Below are 17167 nucleotides of genomic sequence, written 5' to 3'. Positions count from 1 at the left end.
TTTTTATTCCAGGAAACCAGGAGAGCCTTCCAGCACAGCTCTGCCGGTGGAATGAGGCAGAGGTGATCTGCCCCCACTTGCGTTGTTTCCCAACCAAGTCCAAAAGAACAGAGGTGGTCTATTTAAAAGAAAAAAAAAAAAAAAAGCTTCAGGGGTCAGTCACACTTGGGGAGTGCTTGGCTCAGCACGGTTCAGCAGGCTTCCTTGGCGCAGCGATGCTCAACCTCTAACCAGGTGATGAGTATCAGGTTCTCCATCTGGCTTCGGTGCATCCCTGTGCTCACAGGGGACGGTCACTCACAGACCTGGGCAAGTGGCTGAGCTCGTGGGGGGCTTGGGGGAGCGCAGACTTTTGGGTTAGGGCTGGGGAGCTGCTTACCTGTTCTCAGCCAGCAAGAAGAGCCTTTCCCCTCCTGAGTGCAGGCTGGGCCACCCACCCCTCCCACCTCTGGTTCTTGCCACTGACAATTTCAGGGATGCTGGCGAGAGGTGTGTGAGCGTGTGCCTGTGTGTGAACACGTGGTGTGTGTGTGTGTGTGCATGCATGTGCGAGCGTGTGCAGGAACACCCGGACGCCTGGCTTTCCCCCGCCCCAGCCCCACTGGGTGTGGACGGGGCCCCTCCCAGTTGTGTGTGCTGGGTGGTCACACGGAATAGAGTCTGGGTCCTGAGTACATCGCACCCTGACCAGATCTCTTCTTTCCTTCTCTGCCTTCTGTCCTTGCAATAGGTCCAGAGCGACAGCGCTTTGTGAGGAGCCTCCAAAACGTAAGTGGCATTTGACCTCCCCCTGGTCTCGGTGTCTCGCCACGGGTGGCAGTGACCCACGGTGGGCGCTCAGGAGCCCAGAGGAAGAGACAGAAGCCCCGAGGCCCCAGGACCTTGTCCACAGGTCACCTCTGGGTGGCGGGTCCACGGCCCGGCTTGGCCACCTGTGCACATCGGTGGCAGGGAGGTAGCCCTGCAAATGGGCTGAGCACTGATTTCGGAGTCCTGGCCTGGACCCCAGACTGGCTCTGCACCAGGCGGTGAGGAGGCCTTCGTGGACTTGATTCTAAGGTTCGGGATCAGAAGCGTGTGAAAGGGTGAGCTGCTTGGCTCCCAGCAGACAGGATGCTCTAGGAATCGGGCTGCTGTCCCAACTATCTCTTTATTGAACGTTTTATTTTTAAAAAATTGAAAACCTTCAAGAAAGTTGCACGAATGTTACAATGAACTCCTCTAAGTCCTTCACTTAGATTTTCCCATTGTTAACATTTGCCTCCTTTGCTTCCTTGCTTTAATATATGCTATGAAAACAGTCACATTGATATCCTGGATCACTGGGGAGTTTCAGGCACGCTGCCCCTCTACCTCTAATCCTTCAGCATGCATTTTGTAAGAGCAAGGCCATTCATTCTCTTATATAAGTACACAACGATCAGCCCTGGAACATTTAACATTGACACAATTCTGTTATCTAATCTAAGAACTTAATGACGTTTTGCTGATTGTCTAGTATTTATAGAACCTCCCGCACCTCCACCCCAGTTCAGGATCACAGTAGCGTTTTTAAAAGGGGTTTAATGGAGCAGGAACCTGACTCAGTCACTTTTCTGCAGCTGCCTTCTACACCTTGATTTAAACATCCTCACTGTAGGGGCTTTCAAAGAAGTCTTTGACTCGTGACATTCAGTAAGAAGTATACTTTACAGCAGGATGCTGCGTGTACTTAACACACGCGTGAAACTGAAACGAAAGTTTCACGAAATAAAACTCGTAGCCTCACCGTCTGCAGGGCTCTCTGTTCTGTTCTGTTCTCTTTTATGAAAACGATAGCCCTGACCCTCTAAGTCAATAGATTGCGCGACCCACTAGTACACCCTGCTCTGGAATTTGGAAAACCTGGCTTCCTGGGCAGAAGCTTCTCGGGATCCAGCTCCCCCAGGTCCGGGGCCGGGTTTGGTTGATTGGGGTCCCCTAGGAAGCCAGGACTGGGAGGAAAGCCTGGAGACCCTTGGCCTCTTGCTGCTGGTGGTGGACCCGATTCCACCCCAGTCATCAAGCTCCCAGCCCTGGGTCTCTGTCACCGGCAGCTGCAGGCCTCCGGCACCACCCAAGACCTGCTCTTCATGCTGTGACATCAGATGCGGAGAATCAGGCTGGCGTATCCCTGGTGGTCAGGAGATGCCCCGCTCCGGGTCAGCCTCCAGAGTCACCACTGTCATAAATAGCAAGAGGAATAATCGCGAACATTTACGGAACTCTTTAACAACGTTCACCATGCTGCCGAGGGTTTAATGACAGCAGCAGATCTTATCCTGCACCCGTCCTGTGCTGGGCGCTGTGGTTCCACCATTTATTGAGCGCTTGCTCTGCCTTAGGCAGTGCTAGCACCTTAGTCGCCTGCAGTCCTCACAGTAGCCCTGTCAGGTGGGCACTGTACAATGGTGGTCCCCATTGTACAGATGGGGATACTGAGGCTCAGAGGTGGTGACCTGCCCGCCCCCTCACCCCCAGGTCACACAGGATTTGAACCTGGTTGATCTGACCCTGGTGCCAACACCATCCAGCATGGCCCTCCCCTCCCCCTCCCCCAGGCTGGAGCAGACTCTGGTCCAGCCCCTTCCTGAGGCCTCTCACTGGTTAATGAGTAGCCCAGGGCAGCCAGGAAGCCAGGTGCCTGCTGCTGTGAAGCTGGAATGTGAGTTCTGCTTCCAGATAAAGAGAATCTTGTGCAAGGGGCTTGGCCTTTAGAGGCAATAAACAGAGGCCGGCCACGGTTCCTCTCCCTGAGGCTTGCTGATCCGTCCATACTTGGTGGGAGCCCATTTTACAAGAGAGGCCGCTGAGGCTGAGAGGCCTGTGTGACGCCTCCTCCAAGCAACCCTTTTGGTTTAGTCTTGCCAGAAGTGCTCACTGCCGCCTGACATGGCAGGCAGTGGGATTTGGAAGGAGGTGTCTTTAGAGAACAGTTGTCATCTCTGAAGTCTGAGCCCTGCTGGGTGTGCGGCCTTCACTTCCCACCTGCGAAAGGGGATGGTGATCGCTCTGGAGCCCCCGCAGGGTCAAAGAGCTGACAGATGTGTGCATGTCCGTTGGGTGTTCAGCAGACCCTGGGGTATTAATGAACCCGCCAAAAATAGTATTCCTGAGCTGGGGGCAACCGGGTAGTAGAAAGTCCTTGGAGCTGGAGAGTCAGACAGCCCAGGTTCAAATCCTGGCTCCATCCCTGGCCAGCTGTACAACCTTGAGAGGGCAGTCAGAGCCTCTCGGAGCCTCCTCTTCCCCACCTGTGAAATGGAACAGTAACAGCCCCGGGAGGAGCAGAAAGTGAGTATGGGATCAGGGGTAACGATCAGTCATCACAGTGGGGTTTAGAAGCGCGCAAGGGGCCTAACAAAGTCAGCGCCCCGCACCCAATAGCATTTCTTTTATTTATTTATTTTTTTATAAATTTATTTATTTTATTTATTTATTTTTGGCTGCATTGGGTCTTCATTGCTGCGCACGGGCTTTTTCTAATTGTGGTGAGCGGGGGCTACTCTTTGTTGCAGTGTGTGGGCTTCTCATTGTGGTGGCTTCTCTTGCTGCGGAGCACGGGCTCTAGGCGCACAGGCTTCAGTAGTTGTGGCTTGCGGGCTCAGTAGTTGTGGTGCATGGGCTCAGTAGTTGTGGCGTGCGGGCTCAGTAGTTGTGGCGCACGGGCTTAGTTGCTCCTCGGCATGTGGGATCTTCCCAGACCAGGGATCGAACCCGTATCCCCTGCACTGGCAGGCGCATTCTTAACCACTGTACCACCAGGGAAGTCCCCCCAGTAGCATTTCTTATCTCATCTCTCACGTGGGATCCCCTGAGCAACTCCCCCCCACCTGAAAATCAGATCCACCCTCTTGGGTGCCCAGGAATTTTAGGGAGGGGCTTGTCGTGAGAATTCCAGCGGGGCCTTCTCCACCTGTGCCTCCCCCGACCTCACCGCCCTCCCTCCGCAGCTTGTAAACTCTGGCAAGGGAGGGGGTGTCGGTACGACCTCTGACCATCCACCAAAGCACTCGCTGCCTAGAAGGGCCAAGACAGTGAGAAAATGGTATTTATTGTTTGTTTACCCTGATTATAAAAGTCATACAATTTTTCAAAAATTGAGAGAGGGTTGGCATACGTCGATGTACATTTAAGGTGTACAGTGTGTTGATTTGGTCCATTGCGATTGCGGTATGAGTGTCACCGTAGCATTAGTTAACACCGCCATCCAGTCACTTAATGATTTCTTCTAGTGTTGAGAAGTAATATGTTTTTCATACAGAAAATTTGGAGAGCACAGAAAAGTCAAAACAAGAAAATAAAATTCATCTCTATTCCTACCATCCAGAGATAAGCACCTAATGGTACATTTATCCACGTTTGGGTAATATACCCTATTTAAAATTTTCCTTTCCAAATTGAACTCGTAGCATGGCTCTTTGGGAGCCAATTTCTCCCAGCACACCCTCCAACCTATTTCTGATAGCGTTTTGGGGTCTTGGGTCTTCCAAGTCCAGGTTTGGCAAACTTCTTAAAGGGTTGGATAGTATGTATTTTGGGCTTGTGGGCCATGGGCTCTCACCTCTGCTATTGCAGCTAGAACCCAGTCCAAGACAATAGGCAAATGATGGATGGAGCTATGGGCCAATAAAACTTTATTTACAAAAACAGTGCTGAACCTAGCCCAGGGGCCACAGTTTGCTGACCCCCTGTTCTAGTTTGTTTTGATTTGTTTGGGTAAACCATCGTTTATTTAAGTAATCCCCTAGTGAGGAGAGATTGGCTGTGTATAGTTTCTCTTTTTTGAAAACCACTCTGCTGTGAACATTTTTTTTTCTATTTTTAATTATGGTAAAATACACATAACATAAAATTTGCTGTCCTAACCATTTTTAAGTCTACAGTTTAGTAGTGTTAAGTGTCTTCACATTGTCGTGCAGTCCATCTCCAGAACTTTTTCATCTTGCAAAACCGTGTGCAGTAAATTACACATTGGTCTGGTCAGGAAACTGGAATCGCTAGCATGAAGGGAGCGTGCATTTTTAAGATGCTCGCACTTGTTGCCAAATTACTGACCCTCCAGAAATTGCTCTAATGTCATCATTGACAGCCCTCAGTCCTTGAGAGAGAGAGGTGGCACGTTCCTGGTGAATGTGCTTTCAGGGTCTTAGGGGGCAGAAAGTTTAAAACAATCCATCCTAGAGGAGCTGCTCCCAGTCTGCCAGCCTTCCTTTTTTGGGAAGAACATAAAAACTCAGGAAATATAAAATGCTATGAATCCTAGGCCTCCTCCGAGCCTGATAAATACACCCTTTAGAGGGAGGAGAGGTGTGTTTAAGACCTAATCTCACCATGAGTCTGGGTGTAAATGTCTTTTGGCCTCTACCTTGCTGTGTGACCCAGGGCATGTCACTTAACCTCTCTGGGCCCCAGGGTCTTCTGTCAAAATAAACATGATGTAGAATCTCCCTTCTGTGGTTGTGGTGAGGATCAGGGAAGAAAAACTATGAACCTTCTCAGTACAGTGACTAGCCCATAGCAATTACTGAAAGTGGTACTTATCACTGTAATTGGTCTTCCTATTGCTACTGTTACTGTTAATACTTTTGATACCTCTATCAGGGTAGGCTGAACATATGGACAATAGCGTGCGCAGCTCTTTGCAATTCTCAAAAAGGTCTCCCATCTTTCATACTTGCATTATCGTATAGCGTAGTTATTACTGTCGCCACATAACAGGTGAGAGATGTGAGGCTCAGGAAGGCAGTGGCCAGCTTGAGGTCAGCCGTGTTTCAGGTCGGGACCTGGGGTGAGCCACGTCTTTGGCTTCTTAGTCTTGAAGTCAAAGGTGCTGGGAGACGGGGCCTCTGGACCACCAGGCCAAGCAGGAGCCGCGTCTTCTGGCCTAACCTGTGGCGGGAAAGCTTGGGCCTCAGGTGGAGAGAAGATTCCTTGGCTGTATCTTCCTGTCTTGGCTCTTACCCCAACGGGGGTCACACAGGGATTTCTTCAAGGAGAGAGATTATTATTTTAATGTGTGTGGTTCTTTCCCCACACCACCAAGCAATCCTCCAGCACCAGCTGGGCATCCTACGACTTAAGTCAGTATTGACGATACTGACGCTGTTGGTGTGGAGGTAGTCTCAGGTTCCCCAGGTGAAGGGCTCAGTCCCACAAGACTGCCCCCACCCCCGACTTTAGCCCGAATGGCTGTGAATCGGAGGGTCCCACAACCCGCTCCTCGGGTTGGATTAATTTGCTAGAGCAGCTCACAGAACTCAGAGAAACATTTTACTTACTAGATCACCGGTTTATGACGGAACGATATAACTCAGAAACCAGATGGCAGAGACACACAGGGCCAGGTGTGGGGAAAGCGAGGAGTTTTCATGCCCTCTTCAGGCGCCCTTGTCCCTGAATCTCCACGTGTTCACCAACTGGAACCTCCCCAAACCCTGTCCTTTTGGGATTTTACGGAGGCTTCATTACCTAGGCGTGATCCATTCAACCTCCAGCCCCTCTCCCCTCCGCAGGGCTGGGGGGTAGTGGGACTGAAAGTTCCAGCCCTCTAATCACTGGTGGGTTCTCCTGGCAACCAGTCTCCTTCCTTAGCTCCCTCCTAAGTCGCCTCATTAACATAACAAAAGACACCTTGATCCCTCTCGCCACTTAGGAAATTCCAAGGGTTTTAGGAAGTCTGTGCTGGAAACGCGGATGAAGACCAACTTTATCTTTTTTATCGTAAATCACAATATCACAGTCCCCCACCCACCCAGTTTTTGAAACTGACAGGGCCTTTCAAAAAGAAGAGCGTCCCACAGTGGTGAAGCCTGAGGGGTTTCTGAAGGATGCTGCTAACTGCTAGCCTGTGCTCAGCCACCAGACAGCAAGTCCAGAACCTGGGCTCCTAAAGCAAAGCAGGCACCTCCCAACCCCTGGGGCTGCAGTTGGCCTCTGGCCTCGGAGGGCCTGGCTCCCTGGGGCAGTTCCCTCTAGCACCTCCATTATTTACCCATTTGCTGGGGGACCCTGGACAAGTCACTTCCCTTCTCTGGGCCCTAGGGCTTCCCCACGTGTAAAACAAGGGTCTGGAATCATCTCCCTGGGGTGGCTGCTGGCGTGGCAGTGCCGAGCTTTGGCTACGAATGTCAGCTCTGCCATTTCAGAGTCAGGTGCCCTAGCGTAAGGGGTCTCCCTTTCTGAGCTGGGTGTTCTCTGTAAAAGGGGCGAAAGTGCATGTGCCCCCCCGGGGTCTGCAGGCTTAGGAAAGAGGCCGCCCCCACCACAGCCTGGCCGCTGCTGGCACACCCTCCGTGGGGCCTTACACGGGGACCCCTGGCATCCCCTCACTGCTCCTCCCCCCAGAGGGAGTTTGGGGTTGGCCTGCCCTCCTGCCCCTCATTCCCACCCTCCTCACCCCCGAGTCCCCCTCCTCACTCCTCTCCTCCCCGAGCTCCTGCTCTGTGGGTCCACGAGGGCCCACACCTCCCTCCCTCCCTCCTGCCACAGTGAGGGGGACGTGGCTTTTCTTTCTGTTTTGGGGGTCCAGTGCTGGGAGCTTCTGCTTGTCTTGCTGCCCCCCTAGTCTTTTCTGGGCATCTTGCCTGCCCCTGACCATCTCCCTCATGTGAGTGCATTCTCTTGTCCGTTAAGTTCCTGAGGTCCAGAGAGACGGGGTTCTGATGAGGAATCTAAGGCTGAGTCCTGATGATCGGTGGGAAGGATGCCATGATCGATTAGCGATGTCTGTTGGGGGCGCGGGATAGGAGAAGGTGGCCTGTGGGTGGTACACGACCCCCTTGGTAGCAGACACCTGCTTTGGAAAAAAGGAGGAGCTGAGAGGACTGTGAAAGTTCTGTGCAGCCACCAGGCAAGAGTCTTCTTCTGGGTGGGAAGAAAGAAAGGGACACGACTATGAGATAGGGTGACCCTCAAATCCTAAGTTACTTAATTCATATTTAGGTGGAGGTTTTCGGACTAGGCACCCAGAGTATTTGATTCCTCTTATTTTCTGGGTCTCATATTTTTGCTAGATGTGGGATGGTGGGGTGAGAACACATCAAGACCCTCTGGATGAGGTTGCCAGATAAAATGCAGGTGCACCTGAGAGGTGCAGCGACCTGCCCAAGGTCACACAGCACCTTGACGTTGGGCACCTCTCCTCTGCTGCTTCCTGGCTGTGTGACCTCAGGTGAGTCCCATCCACTGCCTGGGCCTCAGTTGCCCCATCTGTTAAATGAGGACCGAGATCAAGATGCCCAGCGGGTGAACTGGCGCACGTAGGAGAAAGCAGCTTGGTGTATTGAAAAGTTGATGAGCTGATTTCTTATATATGTGGCTTATGAATAATAGCTGTAATAAAGTGCTTTCAGGGAAGGGTTAGTCACACTAAACAGACCAGACATTGAGTGAAGTCTCTCGCCCTAAAAGAGACAAAACTAGAAAAGCTTGGAAGGTGGCAGGTGGCTGTGCTTCTGGGCAGTGATTCCTGACACCTCGGACCCCTGGGCTAGCTGATCCCCATGTGGCCAGGCCTGAGAGTGCCACGGCTGGGCACCTGGCCTGAAGTGCTTCTGGGGAGAAGGGTCCCCCCAACTTTATTAAATTAATTTTATTTCATATTCATAAATATTATGACAGGTGCTGGTGATACAAATATAAGCAAGATATTGTCAGTTTTTTAGAATTTTACAGTCTAGTAGGTGAGACTGTGTGAAAGTGTAAATTACGTTAAATTTTGGTGATTTCTTTTCCAGTTTTATTGAGAATAAATGACATACATCACTGTATGAATTTCACAAGTACAGCGTGATGGCTTGATTTGCATATATTGTGAAAACGATTACCACAGTAGGTTCTGTTAACGTCCATCACCTTGTGTAGATACAACAGCCCCCAACTTAAGGTCATGGGGCCAGACCTTTGACTTCCCTTGGGCCTTTCCAGTCCATTGAGAAATTCGCATGTTTTCAAACCCTTTCCAGCTCTGCTGAGTGGGGGAAAGGCCCAGGCAAGAACATTTGATGTCAGGGGAAGTTTGGGGAAAACCTGTAAGCATCTGAAAACCGAGAATTGAAAGTCTGCTCATTCAGTCATCAGGGAGTTATGGACTTGTCCTGTGGCTCAGGCCCCCGCTGGGCCCTGGGGACCCAGAGATGAGCCTCACCCTGTCCAGCCTGGGAACTGCCTGGCCTGCAAATCGGGCGTCCATTGGCGGGGTCTCTTGAAGATGCTTGGGCACCCAAAGTTCAAAGAACTTTCCCAGAGGCCTTGAATGACAAAGCATGCCAGCTGGGCACAAAAGGGGAAGGGCATTACTGGTGAGGAAGCAGCCTGTGGAAGGGCTGGCAGAGCGTGAAAGAGTGGAGCGAGGACCCCGGGGCCGAAGGAGCCTGGAGTGCTAGGGGGCTGTGTTCTGGGGTGGGAGGAGGAGCCGGATGGGTGTTGGTGTAGCCTGGTGACCCCCAGTGCCCTGCTGAGTGCTTGGTCTTGATTCACTTTAGGGAACCAGCCTGGAATCAGAGTCCTTATTTAATGCTTCCAGGTGTCCCTTAAAGGTAGTAACTGTTTAGTTGTTCTGACAACTGGCTTCTGCTCAGGAAGAAAAACAAACAAGCCCAGCCCTCACCACCGAGACCGCTTGTAGGAGAATCACAGGCGCGGCCAGAGGTCCCAAGAGGAAACCCACTCTAATGAGATGTCTAACCTAGTTTTGCTGATTCACGTGGTTTGGGGAGCACACGAAGTGCCTTGGGAGGGGATGGCGGTGCCAGCGGACTTGGCTGCTGGTTTGACACAGAACGCCGGATGGAGAAACTGTTTATTTGGTATTTTCCCTGCTTGACAGATCAGCCCTGGGTGTTTGCTTCTGCCTCTCCCAGCACTTAGCTGGATGATGCTAACAACGGGTGGAGTCCGTGTTCGTTGATTTAACTGCATGAAATGCAAGGTGGCTGATCTCTCTGGTTCAGGGCCAAACTGTTTCTCCTGAGAGCAAAGCCAGGCTTGTATTGAGGCCCTCCCTTGTACCTTCCCTTGTGTTATGTGATGTGGCCCATTTTACAGATGGTGCAACTGAGGCCCCAAGGGGAAGAGACATGCCTGAGGTTACTATTTGCCGCTGACAAGTGGCAGAGTTAGGTTCCAAATAAAATCTCTGATGGTGACGCAGAACAGGCAAAAGCGGAACCAGGCAAAGGGTATTTGGGGAACAGAGTCTCACTGGCGGGGTTGGGAGCGGGAGGCTCACTCTTGGGGAATTCAGAGAACAAAGCTGGAGAGGCGAGGAGGGTCTTTCCTCTCCACTGACATTACGCGGGGGAGGGAATTTTGTACAACTCAGCCATCTGGGGGTCAGCCGTAACTGACTGACCAAAGAAAGAGATGAGTCAGTTAAAAAGGACAACGGATTTCTCGACTATTTATAGTTGTGGCCTAGATCTCAGGTATCCTTGCCCCCAAGGAGTAAAAGGAGACTTTTTCAGATGGCCCAGGCTCTGCACAGGGTGAATAAGCTGATTAAGTCCCAGGCTGCAGTGGATGGGACACTTTGAGGGGGGTCAGGGTGAGAAAGGTCAGAGGAGGTAGGGGTGGGGGGATGCTTCTGGGGCTGAGAGGGTGCAGACAGGCAGGTACACCATTTCCAAAAGCAGTGCAGGCTATCAGACCCCACCCCTCCCTTCCTTTCATCAGTTCACTGAGATTAGCCGCATCCCTGGACATTAGCTCTGGGCAGGCTGAATTTAAAGGGTTAAAAGCTCTTGCTGGCCTAAGGGGCCAGTATTTAGCCATCCCAGCAGGTGTACAGAATTAAATGGGAAGGTCCTGTAGAGCACACAGCCTCAGTGAGGTGGATTCTTTTTGTTGCTGCTGTTCTGTGGTTGAGGCCGCTGGGTCCTAGTCCATGAAGATACGTGTGATGTGGGCCCACTCAGGAGATTCTAATCCTAGCTGGTGAATTTTCCAAATGACACCCCTACCTCCTGCTGGCCTCAGTTTCCTCCTGTGTCAGGTGAAGAGGGGGACCTCCTGGTATCCAAGGTCATAGCCAGGAGATGCCCCAGAACCCTGTGGTCGAAGACCCAGGACCCTCGAGTCTTGCCTCTTCCTGGCTGTGCAACCCTGGTTAAGTCGATTGATCTCTCTGAGCCACAGATGGGTAAAATCCGTCATCTCATAGGGTGGTTGGAAAGGACTGGGTAAAATAGGGAACCCAGGTGCCAGGTGGTGCCCCAGACACACTTGGGCGCTCAGCCTAGGGAGCTGGTATTCCTCTCTGGAACTGACTGTGCAGCTGGAGGATTTTTCCATACATTTAAGGCATTTCAAGTGTGCTTTTTCTCCTGTCAGACTCTCTGAAAATGCTATAAGTCTCATTACCTTTGGACTGGTTATAGGAAAAAAGTGAACAGCCATAGTCAGTGAAAAGTGATTTAAGGAAATAAAAATATTTAGCGTATTTTTAAAAAGTTACTATTAGCTAGAATCATATCAAGTGGCCAACACAGTGCCAGGTACATAATGTCAGCCACAATTATTATTGTTTCCAGGATGTAAGAACAGCTGGAATTAGAACAAAGGGTTGCTATGACAGTGGTAGACCAGGCTCCTCATTCACTGCCGCCTGGGAGGAAGCTGGGACCCTTGCACTAGAGCCCCCAGACCAGGGGAGGAAGAAGACACGAGGATCACAGCTGAGGAATGAGCACCTCGTTCCACTGGGAGATGGGCGGGTGGGGGGGATGGTCAGGGAAGTCTTCCTGGAGGAGGTGGCATTCGAGGATGGAGAAGAGTGGAGATGTGCATTCCAGGGCCTGTAAAATGCACCAGGCTGTGACAGGCTAGGGTCTTGAAGGCAATGGTGTGTAGTGACGGTAAGCTCTGTGATCAAGGAACCCTCTCTCTGGCTTTAGTTCTGCTAAGGGATGTTCCTAATTGGTGGCATTTTTCTGGAGAACGAAGTCTCTGGGCACCTGGGCTGTGTTGGAAGGGGCATTGTGACCTCATGAGCAAATATTCTGAGACCCAGAGCCGAGGTGCTGGGCATCTTCTGTACTCTCTCTGGCCTCCGATGGCGTCCCATTTCCCAGTGCCTGGGGTAAGTCACATTTGCTTGTCCACCTGTGTCTCTGTTTGCACACAGAGCCCCTGTCCCCTTAGAGAACCACCCTGGGCTGTCTTCTATGATTTAAGCTTGTGAGGTCTCCGACAGCTGCAGTCGCCTAGGAGATGGTGTTCAGGGAGACTGCCCCAAAGTGGGAGCAGGAGACAAATATGGGAGCCCTTCAGTGCTTACAAGTTCTGACCCAGTGGTCCCGCTGCGGGCCTGGTGGGAGGAAGGTCTTCCTCAGAGGCATCCAGCTCGGAGCAGGCCATGGCTCCCCTGGCTGGAACTGCTCCACCAGGTCACCCACCCCAGACCAGCAGTGGGACCCTCTGTTTACCCACCTCCTCAGCCCAAATGCTTGCGTGATGGAGCCTCTCAGCCCCTGAGCTGACTGCAAGTAGGTCGCCGGGTGAAGAGACACGGCAGTCCCTTGGGGTCAGGGGCCTCCATGGCACTTGGGGCTCTGGATTTCCTAAGCCTGGGAAAGGGTCCTCAAATAAGTAAGGAGTCGATCTGGTCCAAGGCATCCAAACAGCAGCAGCTGGCGGGAAGGGGCACTGGCTGTGGAGAGCTCAGAGCTGAAACCTTGGAGACTGAAGCTCGTGCACCTGGGCCTCAGTTTTCCCACCTGTAAAATGGGCAGATTAGGCCAGATGATGGTGCTGAATTTCATGAACTAGTGCCTGTTCAAAAATCATATTGGGGTTGAGGAGCGGAGTGGCCCACCCTCGGGCCGTACACCTGTCATTTTACCCCTTCACAGCAGTTCTATAAAAGTGACCATCTGGTCTCACTCCGATGCTGTGAAAGAAAGACAATTTTAACCTCCCCTCCAAATAGGAAGGCTGCAGTTTCAGAAGGTGGGGGCACATGTGTCTAAGAAAGAGCCCTGGCAGCCTCCAGCCTTAGCCTCTCACTGCACCAAGGGCTGGAGGAGGTTTCAGCCCAGTTGGCCCCGCCTGGTGTTGGGCAGCTCGGAGTAGAAGCTCTGAGAACCACCCCAGCCCTCGCTGTGACTCGCCTTCCTGCTGCTCGGCCCTTCCCCAAGACCAGCCTCAGTGTGAACTGACGCTCGTCCTCACGCAGGACATGGTGATATCACCTGTCTGTGCCCGCCCCATGCGGAGCAGCCCGCCTGCATCAGCTCACACGGGGGTCCTTCCACCCTGGGAGGTCGAGGCTGCTCTTGGCCGTGACTTACAGCTCAGGAAGCAGGGTCACCCTGAGCCTCCTGGCAAGCCCCCTTCCCTTTCAGGCCTCAGTTTCCTCATCTGTAAACTCTGGGCATTGGGCTCCTGGGTTGATCTGTCACTCCGTGATGGCCAGGAGAGGGGTCTCACATACCCAGGGACCTCCAGCTAGGATCCTTGGGCTTTCGAGGCTGCCAGGAGTTGAGGGGTCACAGAATCTGATTTCTGCAGCTTCAGCCATCCTGGGGGACACCAGCGAGACCACCTTCCCCTCATGAAGGTTTTCTTGACTGCCGCCCAGGGTCTCTGGCTGTGACCAGGGGGATGGAGGGAGGCTGCTTGGCCACTCTTCGATTAGCTGGTCTGTAGTTCACGCCATGGGTTGTCACGGCCACTCTGTAGCCCCGTTTCCCAGCAGCAAAGCCTTTGTCTGCTCTCAAGTTCAGGTCCAGCCCCTGTAACTTCCACCTCCCCTGCTTGGCAGGTGCCACCGCCCAGGGGCCCAAAGGGTACCAGCACCTTGTATGGGGAGCTGCCTGAAGTGCTCTCTAATCCCACCCCAAGACTAGGCCAGGGAGGTGAGGAAGGTTTCCATATCCAAGCTCAGATCCCCAGGGAGTACCAACCCAGGAGACCCCAGGGTCCACCAGTCCCACCCACTGTGGAAGAGGACAGGAAGTTGGAATAAGAGGGAGCAGGGGTGTTAGGGTGACGCCCCGAGTCTCATAGCTGGTTGACCCTGGTCCTGGCTCTTTGGGGTATCTGTCAGGTTCCCAGTAGGCCTGGCACACAGGAGATGCCCAGTAGGGCCTTGGCTGTGAGTCCAGGCTGCCGCTGGTCTCAGGGAGAACATGCGTGAGTTTGTTCGCCATCCTGATGCTGATAGCACACACGTTGTCTGGGTGCTGTTCTAAGTGGTCTGTACATACTCGCTTATCTAATCTCAGCAGCCCTAAGAGGCAGGTCCCCATTCACTATTACTGTCCCCATTCTACATTTGAGGAAACTGAGGCACACAGGGTTTATTGATGACGTACGTTTTCTTCTGCTGGGGAGACTGCCTTCGCTGAGGGAGAGAGGGCTGTGTGTACACGTGTGTGAGGAGGGACAGGACACTGCACCTCCAGGCTTGGGGTCTCCTGGTTGGAGGGTCTAAGCCATAGCCCAGAGAGGGCAGGCCTTGCCTTGGTCAAGCAGCTGTCACTGGCAGAGCTGACCCCACCAGGGCCTTGTGCTTGGGTGGCTGGCATTTAAAGGACAGGGGTTTCTTTTGGGAAGACCCCACCTGCTGCCTCCACCTTAGAAAAAAGTGACTGCCAGGATGACAACCAAGGGGTCCCTGAGTCCCAGGCGGTGTGCCGTGCACCTCGTCCCTGTCCTTGGAGAAGCTGCCTGAGGTCTGCTCAGCTGGACTCTGCCCTTTACCAGGCTTCAAAACCAGGTCCTGGCTTCCTTTGTGTGTCCCACTCCCAGGGTAGGGGGCTCTCTCTGATGCTTGTCCCTCGAGGATCACATATACCCACTCAACTCCCTGCCCCAGAGGCCACAGGTAATGCACCTGCCAGCCCTCACCTTCAGTTCTCAGCCCCCTTTTCACTTTAGTAAGTGGATATAAAGGCGCGCTGGCCTTGTCCTGGGTTCAGTCCTGGCTGTCACTCACTCACTGGGTAACCTTGGGCCAGGTCCCGTCTCCTCTCAGAGCCTCAGTTTCCTTATCTGTAGAACGGGGCAAAAGTGCCCGTGCCCCGGGGTGCTGCAAAGAGCAGCGGCAACAGGGAAGATCAAGTGTGGGGTGGCCCTGGGCCCACCAGGGCTGGCAGAGGTGAAACCCAGCCGGCCCAGCCTCCAGCTGCTCACAATCTGGCGGAGGAGACCACGCACGTGCGCTCACACACACACACTCACGTGCTCAGGTGCACTGTCATCACCAACAAGAGTCCTTTTCATTGGTTGGTTTTCTTTTGCATTTTACCAAGAGTCTCCCAGTCCATTGGCACCACTGTCCCTGGCCTCACCTGATGCTGAGAGTCGCTTGGGGGCTCATTTAACAGCTTTGAAGATTCAGTCAGGAGAGGTGGGTGTTGGGGGGAGCCGTCTGCATGTTCAGCCAGAGCCCCAGGTGATGCTGGTGTTGAGGCCTGTGTGAGGGTCTTGGGCATCTACTAGCTCTGCCCGAGAGCCCAGAGACTTCAGCCAGGGATGGCTTTATAGATTAGGAGGCCCATTTTACAGGAGGAAAAACTGAGGTTTCCCAAAAAGAACTTTGAACTTTGTCCAAAGTTGCACAGTTCTGAACAAGAGCCCAGCACCTGGGAGATGGGGGTGGGAGAGTGACACTGGCCAGAGGAGGTGAGGGAAAGAGTGGGGTGGGCAGGAAGGGCTTCCTGGAGGAGGCGACACTTGGGCCAGGTCTTCAAGGTGGGTGGGATCCACCTAAATATAAGGGAGCCCACAAGCGAAGCACAGGGCGGAAGGGGATAATGCTGGGGAGAATGAGGAGGGCCCAGGATTCATGCAGGACAAGAGGAGAAATAAGGCGGCAGGGACTGCGGACAGGGCCAGACATGTAGAGTGAGCCTTGGTTTCCAGGTGGGGAAATTGAGATGATTAGTCTCCAAGCAGCTGGGATAGTTCCACTGATAGTTCTTGAGCTAAGGGCGACATGGCAGGCAGTGGGGTCTGCCAGAAACAAGCTTGGCTAAGCTGGTGGGAGCAGAGTTCAGGGCGCGCCTCTGGGGAGTTTCCAGTGGCTGGGTCCGCCTCGTCTTGCGGCGCTGCGTGAGTGGCAAATCCCCCACACCGTGCTCTTGGCAGGCACCACGGAGGCATAAGTGGATCACAGTGAAAGGTTAGGGGTCATGGAGGCTATGTGGGGCTGCCTGGGAGGTGGTCTGCACGTGTAGGAAGACCACAGTTGAGGAATGTCAGCCACCCCTGGAGCCCGCCCCGCACCCCTGGGGTGGATTTTAATGATGAGTTTTTCTTCTAGCCAAGCAGTAGCTGCTGTTAGGCACCATCTTGTAGCCCTGGAAGTCGCCGCTGCTGCTGCACCAACATTCACCAACCTGACGGAGTTAGATATGAATCCGGTCCACTCAGGTTTGGAATAAGACCTTTACTTTCCGCCTCTGGCACCCACTGTGCTCCACTGGGTGGGGGGTGTCGGGAGCATCCCCACCCTCCATCAGCTCCTTCCAGCCTCAGTTTCCCCTCCAGCTCTGATGGTCTGTCTGTGAAAGAGGCTGATCCTCTTTGTTGATCCGCCGTGGGTCCAGGGCCTCGGTTTTTCTATCTAGAAAGTGGGCTTGCGTTCACACATGCCAGGACCTCTAAGGCCCCAGCTGGAGCTTTCAACGTTTGTGCAGGATACACTGGGATCTCCAGCACTGGGCAAACCTTTAGGGAACCAGAGAGAATTCACTTCAAACTCATTTTTGGAAGATGCTCGGGGAACACATTTAATGAAAATTGATTTCCTAAAGATTTGGGGCTCATCTCTCAATAAAAGGCAAAGCTTTGTGGAGTTTTGACCCTTTGGGGGGAACTGTGCTCACATGCCAGGGATACATGTAATAGAGTTACATCTATAGCTCTTTGCTCCATCACCCTCATCGAGGGGCCTCACAGCTGCAAAGTGGAAGAGACTTGCTCCTGCACTGAGTGTCCCCAGAGTCCTGAGCCCTAAATGCTCCCTCTGACAAATACTCATAGTGCCAGGCCTTGTACTGGGTGTTGGGAAGCAGGCCTGGGGAGTATGGGGCAGAGGTGGAGGTGGTGTGGCCTGCGGAGCCCAGGGGAGGCACTAGGGGGTCCTCGGGGCCACCATCCTGGGGGGTTGCCTGTGAGTTACTCGGGGAGCAGCGTGCTGGGC

At 53.1% G+C, this 17167-nt stretch overlaps 1 protein-coding gene across 2 annotated transcripts in view; it reads left to right on the top strand.

Moving 5' to 3' along the window:
* Positions 1-730: 730 nt before the first annotated feature.
* SLC6A6 (solute carrier family 6 member 6) overlaps positions 731-17167 on the top strand; it is a 67399-nt gene continuing 50962 nt past the window's right edge. The window contains exon 1 of one of the 2 annotated variants that reach the window (XM_082662971.1): positions 731-768. The gene's annotated coding sequence lies outside the window, so the exon portion shown is untranslated. The remainder of the gene's footprint in view (positions 769-17167) is intronic. The other variant, XM_082662972.1, reaches the window with a different exon arrangement.

This window comes from Grampus griseus (genome assembly GCF_964374135.1).
Source record: "Grampus griseus genome assembly, chromosome: 10".
NCBI classification, from domain to species: Eukaryota; Metazoa; Chordata; class Mammalia; order Artiodactyla; family Delphinidae; genus Grampus; species Grampus griseus.
This window is presented reverse-complemented; position numbering and strand designations above follow the sequence as displayed.